Genomic DNA, 15,548 nt, shown 5'->3' on the forward strand with positions numbered 1-15,548 from the left:
TCCATATCTTGATAATAGTTATTTGGCACATTATTGTACTGTAGGTGTTGGGGGGAGGGTGGGGATGAATGTATTTAATGTATAGGCCAGGTTTATTTTTTTTACATTCAGGGTTGGTTCCTTGGTTCTGCGTGAGACCTCTGGAGACCACCTGCGGTCTCCTCGGGTATCTCACGAGTATCAGGCTGGTGGTTCCACGAGTGACACCTGCGGGGATGAAGCGGTGGTCCCACATCTGTGGGGCACCGCGGACCCGTAGGTGCGGGGATGAAGCGGTGGTCCCACATCCGTTGGGGCACTGCGGACCCGTAGTGAGCACTCGTGAGTTCCCCAGACCCCCGTGAGAACCACCTGAGGCCCCGCAGACACCTGTGGGTCTGACCCGGGGCTCCCAGACATCCGCGGGCCTACCGTGGGGACCCAATTGTGGCCCACGGTGACCCAAGGAGAACACCTGGGGGCCATGGCGCTTGGCGGGAACCACCAACAGGCCTCAAGAACCTGTGTGAAACAAGTTGCTGGTACCCTGTAGGTCTGTCAGGTGACCCGCCAGCCCGCCGGAGACTCGCGTGGGGTTGGGGTATGAACCCTGTATCTAAAAGAATAAATCATGTATTTATTGGTTGGCACAAGGGGTGGGTTATGTATTTAATAAATATAATTATGTTTAATTTGGGGCAGTGTATTGTTTTTATTGTGGGTACTGGGGGTGGGAGGAGGGGGTATTGGCCCCAAGGGTATGTGGGTAGGCCTCCCTTGTGGGTAGTGGGTGAGGGTGGTTAGGCCTCCCAAGTGGTGGGTGAGGGGTTAGAGTGGGAGGGTATGTTGGCCTCCCAAGTGGTGGGTGAGGGTGGGTTAACCCCTTAATGACTGTAGCGGTTAATAACCGCTATGGTGATAAAGGGGTTAGGGGACATTACATTGGCTATTGTAATTGTTGTGCATATTTTGCAGCACCGTAGGGGCATGGGCAGAATGAAGATGAGAATGAAGACGGCCTTCATCGTGGGTGCCTGTAAAAGGTAAGTATAATATGTTTTGACTGTATTTTTTGAATGTTATATGTATTTAAAATGGCCAAATGCATTATTATCCATATTTGGATAATAGTAATTTTGGCCATTACTGTACTGTATGTGTATTTAGTTTTAATTGTTGTTTCTTATTTTTGGAGGTGCAACATTGTTACCGCAGTCCCGCGTGTACCCCGGGACGGCCTCAGGGACCCCCGGACTCCCACAGGGACCCCCGCATTCCCGCGGGGACCCCCGCTTGGTGAGCCGGGGACCCACGGGGTCAGCCGTGGACACCCGCGCGACCCCCGGGCTCCGTCGGGACCCCCGCGGGGTCAGCCGGGGATACCCGCCAGCCTGCTGTATGGGTTTTGAGCATGCAAAAAGAAAAAGCCAGAATTTTTTCTAAGTCCAGATTTCTTTGCGTCTACTCTGACCTGACGTGTTCTTATCAATGCAACTTTCGCGTTTCCTAAGGTTGCGTTGCTTAGTGCATCCCGCTTAAGGGCAGAATTTCACGCAAACGGCTGCGATCGAGGAAAGTTGGACTTAGAAAAAATTCCTGAAAAAAGTCCTTTTTAGACCGCAAAGTGCCTGTTTGCGTTGCTTAGTGCATCGGGTTGAGCCAAAAATCACGATCGAAGAGCACTTTGCGGTCTAAAAGTGACTTATCGGAGCTTAGTGCATAGCCCCCTTAATCCTTTCCTTTTCCTATGGGAAGTCTCTATGTTCAAACATGTGTCCACCAATAATAATGGGTAACCAGCCAGTAAAGGACGAGCTACATAAGCTAGAAAGTGACACTGTACTAAAGTCCTTAAGAACTTTGATGACACAGAGAATGTGTGTTGAAACATTGTTCTATCATTAAAATATGGCTCTATACCTGTACTCTGTACCTTTGCAGTTAATTCTATTTAAAGGAAATAGGTTACAGACAATGTGACCCTCTGACTTTTGAGGGGGGGGGGGGGGGGGGGCAAACTTTGCAACTTTTTCACAAACGATTCAAATATTTTGCACATCTCTAGTGTTAAAGGCAAGACTGTGTGCAGTTATAAAATAGAAAATATAAACACATTTACAGGTGATTATAAAGAGATTTTCATGGTTTTCTAAATTTGTATGAACAATAACATGGAGCCTCAGCCAACAATTTTCTCTGGGGACTGCAATGTCGGACTTGACATACTCGTTGGTGTCTCTGCACAATAAATTATGTTTTAGATATTTTTTGTGCTGGTATTTACAGACGTACAGTATGGATGTCTTGAAATGCGCTTCTTGAAAACTAAATGTTACGCCGATGCTCGCCACAAACCGGGACCGGACCGCGGGGCTGAGGTGGGGTTACAATATCACCGACCTTAGTCCGCGCAGACTGATCCGGAGTGCGCAGTTCGTAGTCGTACATCGCAGGGTCAGGATTGGAGAAGGCAGCATCGTCGTTATTGAAGCCAAAGTCGGGGTAGGAGAAGACAGGACAATCGATGGCCGAAGCAGGGTCAGGATAGAAGACATCCGGGTGGTCGTAGTCGTAGCAAGGAATCGGCAACAAGCAGACAGGAGTTCCCCGCTTCAGCTTAGGAGCGTGAGCGCGGGAGTGGCTAATGCACGAGGAGCGGCCTCGGCCCATGACGCCGATCTCAGCAGGAGGAGACAGCAGGCTGGCCGAAGTTCACCGCAGGGCAGCGTCGGGGAGAACCAACGCTTCAGCGCAGAAGTCCAAGGCAGGCCACTGCAAGGGGATAGCAGCAGGCCGCAGGAAAGGAAGGGTAGCCACTGCTAGGAGGGAATGCAGCAGGTACCGGTGCTGGCAACACGCTTCAGCACAGGAGAAAGAACAGGCCTCTGGATACTCAGGAACTTGGAAGGTAAGAACGCTAGGAGAGAGGCCTGGGGCGGTTTTTGGCAGAGACAGTAATGTCCAGGTAGGAGATTATGCTCGGCACTGGTTCAGTGCCAACGCCCAGGATATAAAGGGCGGAGATCCAATCACAGGAGGAGGGTGTGTGAGTATTCCTCCAATGATGTAGCACAGGGCAGAAGCTGCAATGAGAAGCAGCACATGTGCCATTGATTGCCAGAGGAAACTTTTGCAACTGCAGAAGTCTGCAAAAGCTATAATCAAAGCCAGGAGTGGATTCCTTACACTAAATTCTCATTTCTAATTAAATTCTTTACCAAGACACATCAAATCCAGCAAACTTCTGGATGGTCATCAACAATATATTTTGTGAGTACCCCTATAGTTCCACCCTCTCCTTTACAATTTCAGATTTGTCCCAGTATATGAAAAGGAGATTACATAGGGGATTAAAACATTCAAACTAAAGAGCCAATGTGATCCTAAGCTAGTGCAATAACAGTTCCTATAACCCGGTGCCCAAGTCATTGCCATACCGCTTGTGTACCAAATCAGGAAAACCACCAGAGTTGTCCAGTCTGTGGGAACAAAAATATTGTCTCCAACTACAGACCCAAGTCTCTTCTCCCAATGCTATCCACAGTAATGGAAAAATGTGTCCACTCACAATTAAGCGATTACTATAACAAGACAAATTTACTTAGACAACTCCAATGTGGCTTTAACCCAAACCATTCCATGGTAACAAACCTCTTTAAAAATTCCAATGAGATCCAGTGTGGAATGGAACTGGGACAAATTACGAGTGGAATATTCATAGATTTTGCAAAGGCTTTGGATATTGTCAAACAAATTTCAGTGCAGGAATAGGGGAACATTCTTTTTGAACTAGTTTCACTCATACCTATTGGGTAGATCCCAATATGTACAGTATCTATCTTTGGCTCTAACTCCAACCCCTTGAATGTCACCTGTGGGGTCCCGCAAGGCTCTGTTATGGGGTCCCTACTCTTTTTAGTCTTCATTAAGGATCTTTCTACAGCTTGTAAGGCAGCTTCAGTGCACATGTATGCAGATGACACAATCTTATATGCACACACCTAGCCTCTCTGACCTTTGAAATAATTTGATTTTTCAAGCCTTGAAAACTGAATTTCCAAAACTGAACTTGTTTACACAATGACAAAACTATAATGATGGTATTTCAGACTAGGGATACATTTCTAAAGCTACAGTACCATGACAGAGCAACAGATTAGAATTAACTCTAACACCGTTCTGGCCCCTGTCACTAGTTTTAAATATCTGGGCATATGGCTGGACTACCAAATAACATTTAGGTTGTATATTGATACTCTGACATCCAAAACCTATGTTAAACTGGGTGTACTTTATAGGAACAAATCCTCCATGCTGCTCAGAAAGCACATCACACAACAGATGCTAATGCCAATGATAGAATATGGGGACATAGTATATAGTACAGCACCCCAAACTCAACGTAGCAAACTAGACAACCTCTACAACTCAATATGCTGCTTTGTCCAACAATGTAACTACAATACAATAGGCCACTTAGTCTATCACAAAGTGGGAGGTACGTGCAGCCTCACAGGCAGTCCCTTGGTGAATGACAGGCCCCGCAGCCTATCACAAAGGGGGAGGTAGTATGTGCAGCCTCACTGGCTGTCTCTGGGTGAGTGACAAGCCATTCAGCCTATCACAGAGGGATGTACAGACATCATTAGGCATATATATATACACAAAAACAAATAGTAGCGCTAGTTTGTGATAGAAATAACCGTGATGTGCAAAAAGTTATAAATGTTTTGAAAGTGAAGGTGAAGTGCAGTTAATATTAAATATGTAGATGAAATATTAATGTTAGCATAGGAGCAGTCTGTGCGGAAGAGGCAATGCTTCTGAATGGTCAAGCCTGACCATAATAAACTACAAACCAAAAAGAAAGAAGCGCCAGTTCCGTACAATGAATAATACAAACTGGAATTTATTAATAACCAGAATAGTCTCAAGGACAATGCAAAACTGGCGTGTTCAAAAAGCAATATTGACAAAAAATAAAATGAAATGGTTAGCAGCAATAAGCAAGTGACATATATGAGGAACTTGTGAGCGAGGAGGCAATTGATGGTAAGGAGGAGGTAACCACTGGAGCATATAAGAGTGATTGTAATCTGTGTATTAGCTTACAGCTAGGGAACAATAGTCACCAATTGGAGAATGACCCTTCTCAGAAGTAGATACCCTTCTCCTGTGATGTAATGAGACCCAGCCGTTTGCCAAATCTTACGGAGAGATGGTAATTTTCTCCGTGTCAGACCTCATAGGTAGATTCCCGGTGTGTGCCTCTTCCTGAGATGCAAAGTAATATCCTGTGCTCAATGCACCTCCGTGTTAATCCTTGCTCTGTCACAAAGTATACAATTACAGCGTATATCCAGATAGAGAGCTGAAATCTGTACTTCAAGTTCCTCTGAGTGTAACCGCGTCACTGCATGATGGCATCACCACATTCCAACGCGTTTCGGAGAAAATTACCATCTCTCCGTAAGATTTGGCAAACGGCTGCGTCTCATTACATCACTGGAGGGATTTCTTCTAGGAGTGAGCACTGTTTTACAGCGGAATCAGACTGCACGTTGAGAGGATTTACTCCGTGCACCATCAGGTCTGTCTACAATACACCTATCTACTTCTGAGAAGGGTCATTCTCCAATTGATGACTATTGTTCCCTAGCTGTAAGCTAATACACAGATTACAATCACTCTTATATGCTCCAGTGGTTACCTCCTCCTTACCATCAATTGCCTCCTCGCTCACAAGTTCCTTATATGTGTCACTTGCTTATTGCTGCTAACCATTTCATTTTATTTTTTGTCAATATTGCTTTTTAAACACACCAGTTTTGCATTGTCCTTGAGACTATTCTGGTTATTAATAAATTCTAGTTTATATTATTCATTGTACGGAACTGGCGCTTCTTTCTTTTTCATATATATATATATATATATATATATATATATATATATATATATATATATATATATATATATATAGTATAATATGCTAAGAGATAATGGTGAAACGCAGACTGTCTGAGACATGTGAATGTGCTCACAAGTGATATTTTCATTTACCTCCAAAGCAAATAGTGCTTATAAACTGAAAATAATACCATTCTCTTTTTTTCTATATACCGTATATCTTTAATTTCTTATGGGTCCAAAAGTGAAAATGCAAATCACTGTCCTCATATTAGTTAAGATATGCTGTTCAGACTCTCATATCGATGTGTGTTTTGTGTACACGTGGCGCATTTATCATCATGATAGTCTGTAATCTGATAGTCTGTAATCTTGTCCCTGTAATGGACACAAGAAATAGCAATACAAACTTCCAGTCACACTATTGCTTTTTTTATTTCGCCTAATATGTCCCCAGGATACATTTCACCGTAAATTAGAATGTTTCAGCAAAACATATTAAAAATGAAAAAATAAATAATTGAATTTTTTTAAAGTAGAATATCTTATGATTCACAGGTCTCAATGTGAATCACTATATTACTATTGTATATCTACAAAATGAAAACATGACTCAACTTATTGATTTACTTTCTATCTAATTTATTTTTCCTTTCCTTTTTACTTTATATGTATAACAATCAATGCTAAATCCCACCTGTTTTTCAGTCTCTGCATTGAACTCACATCTAGTGTAACCCCCAAGTGTAAAAATCAATTAATACCAAATGTAGTTACTACTGAGTCATTGATACACATATTTACCTTACTGAATTCTTAAACTATAGCTCATTGTCTGCTAGCAATACAGGTTGTAATCCATCACCATTTATTTTATTGATAATTGTACTGGTTTTTTTTTTCTTTCGTTTTAAACACAAATGAAAACGCTTAGTTTCCAGGTTTTAATCATTAAATGTTTCATATAATACTATATACATTAATTCTAGGTTGTGATACCTCTCAATGGATCAACAAAAGAGATCACAATTTATATAATAATGAGTCCAGAGTTATTCACTGTCCCCATGTGCATTCTTTCAACCTAAACTACTACTCAGCTGATCTCATCCATGGTTTAAAACTTATAAGCCTTTAAATGCAATGACACTAATCATTTATATTTACTAATACTAGTTATAAATAAATAAAATACTCATTGTTCTGTTTTCATTTTAATTGTATCAATCAGGTATTCAACATGGCACAATGCTTCCAACTTAATTTCAACCAATGAACTTAGCGTCACACATACAGTTTGAAGCCACACAACAATCTTCACACGCAAGACCCACAGTTTATGAAGCCTGTTTAGCCCTAAAATGTTGATGCACAATGAAAATGTAAATATGATCTTCCTACTATATATTTTGGAACTTTGTCTGTCTGTTTGCGATGCTTTTGTACACCTCTTAAGATATCGTAACCACATATTTCATGATTGTTGCTCAGATCAAGGAGAAGGTTTTTGTCTATGTTTGGATACAATTCCCAAATTACGTCCCTAATGGAATCACATATAACATCACAAATGACATGATCCCATCACACAACCCTCAAGCTATCACTTATTCTTGGTTACTCTGAAAGTCCAAATTTGCAACATTACCACAAATACAGGAGCAGCCAAAGTTCTTCAAGAGTGAAAGATCATTGTGTGGGACAAGAGTACAAAGTCCCACAAACACGCAGCATTAGAGGCTCTCGATCGAACACTTCAGGACCTCGGAGGGTATAAAACAATTATGGGTGGAGCTGTTGTTTTAGCAGGGGATTTTGCATTAAGAAACTAAAGCATTTAATGATCCATTTGTAAACTTCAGTATTTTTTCCTTTCTTGGAATTCCCAAGCACAGCCGGCTACTTTCCGCTATTAGTAAATAAGCCTCATTGGGTGGTCATTTTTAAAAAGGTATATTTAGGTTTTACGCTTCAGAGAAAACATGTTTGGGCCTATGTAGAAAAGGTAAAGTGATATAGTTCTGAGGGAAGGGGGGATATGTCAAAGAAAAAAAATCTTGATTTTTCTGGTTTTTTTGTTGTAAATATGGTATAGTTTTTTTTGCCTCAGAACTATATCACCTTTGTATGTAGTGTTCTTCAACACAAGAAATTTCCTTTGACGAAGAAGTAAATATTTGTGCCTTATTTAACAACTTCTTACCATCTTTCTTACCTGACAAGACATTGCGATATTTATATTTGAAATAACGTTGTTATGTTTTTTGTTTTTTTTATCGACAATGCTTTAGGTATAACAGTTGAGGGTAAACATGATGATAAGAGGAGTACAAATAGGGCATGTATTCCTGAATGTTATCCACAGACATTGATAACAAATAATTACAATGGACATTTGGGCACTTGACGAAGGGGTTACCCCATAAACGTTTTGTGATTTCTATCATAATCTGCTAATAAATATTTATTTTGGATACTTGTGTTGGAGACAAGTTTGTTTTGATAGCGGTGGACAATCGTGGACTTTTCTAGATCATATAGAAACAATTAAACCATGTTATATAAAATAAATCAATAGAAGGAATTCTCTTGATCATAATAATATGAATATGGTTAACGTTTTAGTCTTATAAAGCCTCCCAAGTCTCAACACATTCAGCATCTTTGTTGTATCTTTCCTCAGGTATTTTTGTATAATCAGTTTTAGTCATAAAATGTTTCTCTCAGTCAACAAGCAGGCTGGATCTTTCTTGCACACAGAGCTCGTTATACTATATACATGTAAGGATGTGGTAGGAACCTCATATGTGTGTTCAGTGTGTGTTCAGTTGGTGTTTGATTCTGTTCAGTTAGAGGCATGTGGAGTGTTTACAACAGTGTTGCAGTGTACCAGAGCAGAGTGAGACAGGCAGTGGCTGATGCAATAGCTGAGCTGTGTGTCTGTGCAGATTAAGACAGAGAGGCTCCGTGGAGAAACTACAACTCCCATGAGCTCCTGGGCAGTCACCTGATGTGAAGAACCAATGAGAGGCCAGGATTCTCAGGCAGGGAGAAAGAGATACAATTCGTGGGCTTCGGAACGGCAGTTGGAGCAGGAAGGGGAAGGAAGGGTGTAGGGAGCAAGTGGCTCCTACACCAGGTAAGGTTCCCCAGATCCCAGGCAGGCCCCAATCCCCTCCAGTGGAAAAATAATTTATCAAAAGTGGCGCTCAAAAATTAAATCAATGTATAAACAAGTGTATAAAAATAAAATGATACTAATACAAACACATATGGATGCTGCTTAACCCAGTGGGGGGTCGTTCTCTCGATCCCGTGGACGTGGAAGGGGTGAAGATCATCAGGAAGCGCAAAACCATGTAAAACAGAAAAAATTTCTGATGGTGCAGTACTGTGATAAATTTGTGAATAAATATTCAAGGTGCAGTGTGCTAGGTACTCACAAGTGTATGGTGAGTGATATTCCCATAAAGGTATCTTTGAGGGACAGCCCGTCTGATCGTAGTACAGGTGGGTCTGAGTGATTGGGTCACTCCTGATGAAACCGCAACACGGAGAAATGCGTAGAGTGATGCTGATGAAGTGAAGATTGCCACAGGATCGGAGTCCCCCAGAGCAGATGACGTCACTTCCGGTTTCCGGTTTGGGTGAGACGCCCCAGTGACACGCACGCCGAGGCGGAGGGGAGACTGAGACATTGTTACACTGAGATCCGATCTGTGTGATCTAAACGCTTGTATTCTTTTAACACATTGTGAGTGCATTGTACTATCACTTACCTTTTTAATAGAATTTTATACAGTCTGCACTATGTCCGTTTCTGTGTTATTTACCTAAGGTCCTCAGCACTTTACAATCACTCAGACCCACCTGTACTACGATCAGACGGGCTGTCCCTCAAAGATACCTTTATGGGAATATCACTCACCATACACTTGTGAGTACCTAGCACACTGCACCTTGAATATTTATTCACAAATTTATCAAAGTACTGCACCATCAGAATTTTTTTCTGTTTTACATGGTTTTGCGCTTCCCGATGATCTTCACCCCTTCCCAATCCCCTCCAGGGTAGGGGGTGAGTACTGAGGGACGGCCCCTAGGTTAGGGACCCTGCCCTTAGGTGTGAGTGTGCAGTCTTGTCAGTGTCACGGCTGGCAGTGCTGTGAGCGCTGACAAGTAGGCACAGTGTGTGTGTGCAGCACGGTTGAGGCAGTTACCCGGTTGAGTGCAGTAGGTTGCTACAGGTACGTTGTGAGTGCAGTGGGTTGCTGCAGGTATGGTGTGAGTGCAGTGGGTTGCTGCAGGTCCCGGTTGAGTGCAGTGGGTTGCTGCAGGTACTGGTTGAGTGCAATGCGGTTGCTGCAGGCAGTGTGGTTGAGTGCAGTGCGGTTGCTGCAGGTACTGTGTGAGTGCAATGTGTTTACTGCAGGTGTTAGGCTGAGTTAGTGAGAGGGGATCCGGGAGGTGAAGGGAGAGGTAGTGTGGGTGCAGGGGGTCAGTGACCCACCTGCATAGGACAGGCTACCCCGTAGGCCCCTAGGAGTGTTGCCTGAAGTCACCAAAGGTTGCGGTGCTGCAGGGACGGCCATAGTGGTAGCGAGCATCACCCTTACTGTGTAGACAGCTAGGGACAAAGGGACGAACGTGCGAAGCAGGCTTGCTTGCGAGTCGTCTGGGACCAGACGGCTGGACATTGAGACCCAGGAGGCAGACCGCTAATTCATCTGACCCTTTGCTAAGAGGTACCGGTCACCGCCGTGACCGGAAGGTACTATAACAACAAGTGCACCAACACCGGTCAACAGGCGCTGATCCTGCCTCAGGCTAAACTCTTTAGGAACACTGAGCGAGTGGTTAAAGAACTGAGACTATACAATATACTATACATGGACACGGTGTGTGGGGCACGCGGTGAGGGGACGGAAACGTTGCTCCTGATGAGTGGGCAGCCACTAAGGTTATACCGTTAGAGTATATGTACATGTTATGTGTTATTACCAAGGTTAATATTATAAAGTAATAAGGTACTGTTGCGTTACAGTAAAATCAGTTGCATTCATATGTGTGTTGTTGTATTTCTTGCCCAGGGCAATCTCACATCACGGGGATTTTGGGTAAGTGGAGGCGCTGCGCTAATTAAGTGTTTAAGTGTTACCCCAGGCTCCCAGCTAGCGGAGGCTCAGATCTCCTGGAGTCACAGGTTGTATACAGTGACCAGTAGTCTCTTTGGGGAGCATCAGAAAAAAGGCTACATTTGGAGGCGCTGCTGAGATATCAGACCTGGGGTGCCCGGTAATTTTTTTTCTAAATTGTGCTATTTTTGTTTCCCCATGTGGGTGCTCTGAAGGCGGGAGAGCCCACGTGCTGACTGCCCGCCCATGCGGGAAAATGTTGCAAACAGTTATCCAGGACTGGCGGGAAACCCAGAGCCCCACCCCCACACTGTGAGTGAGCACAGTGAACAGAGATCAGCCATGTCTGTTCACCATAAGATAGGTGACAGCTGCAGTAAATCACACCCTCAGTTGTATAGAGCCTGGCGAACAAGAGGGATGAACGTAACCGTTATTTTGTGTCCATGCTTACAAAGGGACTTGAATATACCTGATAGTGAGGACTTTGATCCTATCAGCTACCGCATGGGGTGTTTGTGACACAAGTGGAAGGGAAGAAGTGTCTCCAAGGTCCCTGTTCTAAATGTGATTTCCCAGGTTGTGAATTGACCTGGGGACCCCAGTGTGCCTGCTGTGGGGCACGGTTATTGTGTCCCAAGCTGCTGCAGCCTACAAAACCGCTAGAGAAAGAAGAGGAGGAGCCTGACCTCTCTACTAAAGTGAGTTATGCAGGTAATCAGTCTGTCCTAATTCCAGAGGCCTCAGGGGACCCGTGTGTCCAAACCAATGTTGCAGACACGGTTCCAGACCCTCTCAAAGGGGACATCCTAATGGTAGAGCAGGAACCTCTGCTGGCGGAAACCGTGGCAAAAGAGGCGCCTGATGTCTCTACCCCAGCAGTCAGCGCCGCTGCTAGTCCACCTACCTCAGCTATGGAGGTTGTGGAGGGCCCGTGTGCCCAAATGGACAGTCTAGACCCAGAGCCAGAGCCGCAGAAGGTAGAGTCACAGATGTTGGAACCCCAGATGTCGGTTCCAGACACGGTTCCCAAGCAGGAACCACAGAGCCCAGAACCGCCGATTCTGGAATCACAGGGTAAGGTGTCTATACCCCCATCCTCTTTTGGTGATTCCAGCGACCAACAACTCGTGGTGATGCGCCTGCCAGCGGACCACTCGTGCCAAGTCACTGAGCCAACTATTTCGGCGGATGCAGAGCCTGCTGTGGGTCGGTGTGCCCTAGATGAAGTGTATCCAGATGCTTGTGCTTGCTCTGATGTGGGCCCGTGTGCCCTACTGTGGCTAGTCCGACCTTCTACGATGGTACCAGGGGTCTCAGGCTTGGGATCAGTACCTGCCAACGACGACAGGGGTGAGTTGACTGCCCCAGGGATGTCGGGTGTGAGTTCCCCGGTGATCGTGGAGCCTGGTGGCTCCAAAGGTAGGGTCACGCGGGCGATGGGCTCACCTCGTCATCGCGTCCTAGTGGAGGTGTCTCCCCCAGAAGATCTCTGCAGACCAGGGAGCGGATTTGACCTCATCGAGGTATCCGGTACAGCGGCCCGGAGCGACGCCTACTCCTACACAAGGAATCTCCAAGCTGTTTCTTCTCCAGACGTGGGCCTGCATGTAGACATTGTGCTGTCCCCAGAAGATGTCACCGTTAAAGGGATTGCTGGAGCGGACAAAGACTGTGCTGAGACCGCTCTGGTAGTTGTGGCCTCTGCCATGCGCACGATGGCGACCGAGGCAAGAGACTGAACCTCCCTGTCTCCCGTGAGACGAAACCGGAGGATCCGGCAAGGGGCAATACCAAAAACCCTGTACTATTTTTTTGCGAGGGGGAGGCGATGGTTTGGCGGTAGAGACTGTAAAACCCGATCTTGAGTTCCAAAAGACTCACAGGCGTCAAGGTGGGATACCCTCACCCAATCAGTTAGGGGCACTCCACTATGAGACTCAGCTGGCCTCGGGTATCGACGGGATGATGTTGGGTACCAATGGGAAAATGCCATTTAATATAGAGTGATAAGTAAGATGTACTGTGTTGCGTTATTTTTGGTTAATAACATTCTGTGTATAATTATGTAGGTGTAGCCCAAGCGGGGTCGTTGGATTCTGCAAGGGGGAGAATGTAAGAGGCGGTAGGAACCTCATATGTGTGTTCAGTTGGTGTTTTGACTCTGTTCAGAAGAGTTATGTGGAGGTCTGCAACAGTGTTGCAGTGTCTGATGCAATAGCTGTGAATCTGTGCAGCTCAAAGCAGAGAGACAAGCTGGTGAATCTCCCTGAGGGGAGAGGTGGAGAGCAACTCTATTAGAGGAGAAGGAACCTTCCTAATGGAGTGCAGCAGAGAGATGAGCGGCTAGACTGCTAGCTGTGAGGGGCAGCTGGCCCATACCACCAAGCAACAATAAAGATGCCCTGTTCAAAGACAACCCCACTGTGTGAGTGTGAAGTTACTCTCCAGCAGAAGGCACCACCAAGAAGGAGTTCCTCATCAGAACTATCTCCTTGCGGACGCAGAGATCCTGATGACGTGGAGGCGCTGCACTGTATGTAGGTAGGACTCACGCACACTACCTCAGCTGCCTGTCTGGGTTGGCATTCTCCACACGACATCATGCGGGAGACTCAGGAGTCCTGTTGCCAACAGGTGCACCACCAGACACTACCATATAATGGGGACTGGTTAGACCACAGGGGCCAATGTGAGATTGGGTGGGTCAGGCCAGGCCAGAAAATCCGTTACATACAGTATGCAGTAAAACAGGAGGAGGACCACTTACTTTCTTTATCAGTCTCTTGTTTTCATCTCTGTTTGATTACATGTACAGTAACTCTGCCAATCAACACCTTCCTTACCACCAATGTAATGTAAACAGCAGCACAAACTCCACCATCTCAACACCCTCTGTCACACGCCTCTTATCTGTGAATTACTGCTGCCACTCAACTATGCATAGGTGCATAAGACATTTGATGACTTATTTTCTGTATATGGTGTTTTCAATAGTAATTTATCAAACATTATGTTTTTTTAAATAAACTAAAGAAAAGAACCCCTATGCTGAGAGCACTCTAAACGGCTGGTGAACTGATATTATTTAACCAGGGGCCTGGTAAAAAAAGGTAAGTATATTAAACTAATTGTAATGATGAACACATTAAAATAAACTTTAATAGGAGGAATCCTCAATTAAATTATAGCGATGTATGAGGTGTACCTGAACAATAGGGCGAAATTATAAAAAGAAGGGCGGGGGGGGTTGGAGAAAAGGATGATTGACCCTACTGAAAGCAATAGGTTCTCTCAGTAACACCACCTACCAATAAATGGTAAATAGGTGACACAACTTACTGGTGAATAAATGTGAGCCACAAATGAACTGAAATCGGTTATATATTAGTGTGGCTGGCCAAAGGCTCAGCTATGACAGATTAGTATGCCCACAATATATCAAACCCAGCTCATGGAAATATCTCTAGATGGACACATGCTGTATGTCCATTGGTGTGGATAAATAGTAAACGGAAGCGGGGATGCTTCTACTGTCCCGGCCAGCTTTATTCTAAAGCTTGCCGGGATGAAAACGGGGCATTTACTCCGATTTAAACAGAGTTTCCCCGCAGTTTCCCCGCAGTTTCCCGTGCGGCGGCCGCTTCAAAAGATAAGCGCTAATGGCGCTTATCATTTGAAAGCGCCCGAGGCGCGGGAAAACGGCCGAAAACGGCCAAGAATAGCCGCGCGCCGTTCGGGGAGAATGGAATTCCCGCGGTGGCTCCCGGCTTAGAATGACGCTGGCCGCCACTGTATCAGGACGTCATAACCCACATAGGCAGATAAATTACATCAATATGTAATTTGTCTGTACAAAAGGGCAGACTACACACGTCTGTCAGGATGTCTCAATTGGCATTGAGGGGAACCTAATTTATAGTGCTGCATAGGACGTGATACTGCAATATTAGGGCAGGTAAGTATAGTTGACTACGTCCTAATAGGTATCCCAAAGACGTGTGTCCTGCCTATCATAATGTGCAATTCAGCTAGACAGATAGTAAGCAATATATATGCTGGATATAAGGTAATTCCAGAGCTGCGAGTCAGACGGATTGGCAGACTAGTATTGTCTGGCAAGGTGTCTCAAATGACAACGTCTTGTGCCCAGAAAACCATAGTAGTTCCTAATAGTAAAACGCCTTGCTGTATACTTGTATTAAGTGCACATGAGACATCCTGACAGACGTGTGTAGTCTGCCCTTTTGTACAGACAAATTACATATTGATGTAATTTATCTGCCTATGTGGGTTATGACGTCCTTATAGAAGCATCCCTGCTTCCGTTTACTATTTATCCACACCAATGGACATACAGCATGTGTCCATTTAGAGATATTTCCATGAGCTGGGTTTGATATATTGTGGGCATACTAATCTGTCATAGCTGAGCCTTTGGCCAGCCACGCTAATATATAACAGATTTCAGTTCATGTGTGGCTCACATTTATTCACCAGTAAGTTGTGTCACCTATTTACCATTTA

This window comes from Ascaphus truei, chromosome 7 (assembly GCF_040206685.1).
Source record: "Ascaphus truei isolate aAscTru1 chromosome 7, aAscTru1.hap1, whole genome shotgun sequence".
NCBI classification, from domain to species: Eukaryota; Metazoa; Chordata; class Amphibia; order Anura; family Ascaphidae; genus Ascaphus; species Ascaphus truei.